Source organism: Furipterus horrens, unplaced genomic scaffold, assembly GCF_987537825.1.
Source record: "Furipterus horrens unplaced genomic scaffold, mFurHor1.1.pri manual_scaffold_6, whole genome shotgun sequence".
Lineage (NCBI taxonomy): Eukaryota > Metazoa > Chordata > Mammalia > Chiroptera > Furipteridae > Furipterus > Furipterus horrens.
This window is the reverse complement of record NW_028327176.1, coordinates 143350497-143353007: the sequence shown is the minus strand read 5'-3', so window position 1 is coordinate 143353007 and position 2511 is coordinate 143350497.

Below are 2511 nucleotides of genomic sequence, written 5' to 3'. Positions count from 1 at the left end.
TAACATTCAGGGACAAAAGTGCTTGTTGGGGTTACAACTATTAAGCTATTTGATACATTATTTTATACTAAAATAAGCATGTATAAAATAACCACATATGCTTATTTTATATAACACAATGCCAATTTTGTAAGGATTTCAAAAAAAGGCATGGGACATCAAAAACAGTCCTAGGTGCATTAGGCCATTTTGGGCTACATCTCAGGTCCTCCTTTATTACATCCTTCTATGTTACTAGATGTTGTTGGGTTAAAAAATGGGGAGTGCAGTGGTAACAATCAGAACTTCAGTTTTTATAAATAAGTTTTCTAGGGACAAATGGAAGAAAGCATGCCGAATAAAAACACAAAAGCTTAGGCAAAGAATAATAAATAAAACCTACAATCCTTTGTGCTTTGATCACCATAAACTTCAACTTCTCACTGCATTCCTGCCTTGTTGGGCACTAGGCAAGACTGCCAGACAGCCGGTCTGATGTGGATCTGCATTACCACTGTGCATAGATCTGATGGCATTCCAAGGTTCTCCCACAACCTCCTTCCTCACTGCCTCCCAGGGAAGCGTGTCACATCTGGCCCTGGTTCTGCTCCACTTTAGCTCCACAGCCTTTCTGACCTGAGGAAACACCTCCCTATCTTGCTCCAAACATCCCTTCTGTAACAGCCATTTCACGCTAACTCAATGGATGACTTCACCATCGGAAAGCCAGGGACTCCTGCCTGCAGATACCTCCCACGGGGGGGGGGGGGGGGGAACGGGGGGGCGGGGAGTGCTTCCTACTGCAGCAGTCTCAGCACAGGGCTCATGTCTCCCAGCCTTCTTTCACTCCTTTGCACGCTAACTACTACCCCACTACTATTTTAAGATGGGCTCACATTACAATAGATGAGCACAAGATGAGCATTCAAATGGCCTCAATGTCTGCTGGCAGCATCTAATCAGAATTGGTATTTCATGACGCTCCCCACCAGGCTGATGCTGTCACTACTTGGCTGGGGTGTTTCCCTGAGGTAGGAAAATTTGACAATCATGGCTGAGAAACCGTAGGAGTTTACCCCCAGGTTTCTATAATCCAAAACCAAGTAAATGCCTGCTATATACTGTAGACATAGAGTTTTTAAAAATGAAGACAAGATTTTTGGATCACATGTCTCCGGAGCACAACCTCCCTTACCTCTTTTTCTCTTCTATCCACTGTGCTTCCCTCAAAATGTCCAGTCCCTGGAACAGATCCTAAGGCAGTTTACAGGAAGTGGTGAATGAAAGTGAACCTAAACTCCCCTCCCCAGATTAGAACTTGTTGACTCTTCATGATTCTCCTGTCACTGAAGTGGATGGGAGAGTTCCCTGTGTAGACAGGCAAGCCTCTGCTATGTTTCCATCATCACCATACAAACTAGAAGGGCCAGCAGAAAAATTCACGGAATCACATGGCCTAATGCCATTCACCTGCTGTCCTCTTACCTTTGAAAGCAGTTTTTATCTCCTCAGTAAAACAGTGAAAACAGTCTTTTAATAGCAAAGAATGTATTTGAAAACTTATAGTGGAAAGTATCAAAATATAGAGGTTTTCTATCTCACTTTTTTTCTACTTTTGCTGTGTGATAAGTTCTATAATGAAAAACTGGAAAGAAATAACTCTTCATTATCTCCATTCCTTGCCAAATGACTTTGCAAATCTAGACTGCCCTTCCATGAAAAAATTGCTAGTTTTGAAAGCCTGCAAGATATGACCTAAATGTACCCCATTCTACCTTCAATCACAAAAGCCTAATATCCTTTCATTTTTTTAACAGAACATGACTTTGGTGTAGAAGTTCTTTGTTTTGATACAAATCTCATTCAAGAAGAAAACATGAATAGTCAATATTCCTTCATGTATCATGCTGTAATCTACAATAACTAATTTATTCAAAGGGATTTATTATTTTACCCCAGCCCACTGCTTAGCACGACAAAGCTGATAAGATATTCACTGTGTTTATGGAACTACAACACTTTTGGTTAGGTAAAAAGGAGGTGCACATTGAGACATGCAATGAGTATGTTCTTACGTAAGTAGAGATGGAATCCCAGAACATTGAAGCCGACAGACCCACCTAAGGAGTTACGTGCTGGCAAACCTGGTTGAAGTGCTCCTAAGTAGGCTGTCCCACTTAGGAGCACTTCTATTAAGAAGAAACTGTATGTACAAAAATAACAACTCTCTTAGATCTTTGACAAGTATGTGTCAAGTGTTAAGTTCCCATTAAATGCAAATTTGATCTTTTATTAAGCCATGCTTAAAACTAATATCACAGAACATCAATTAGACTTCTGTATGCTTTTAGGAGGCTGAATAACTGCATTCATTTAAAAGCTACCTGGTGATATGTATAAAAGAGAAATCTTATCAAGTTTAATTACAACACAACTCAAATTCTTTTCCCAATATATAAATACAGCCATCTTACTATTTGTTTACTTACATGGTTTCTTTTTCCTCTGGAGAGTTCTAGTCCCTGGAATCAA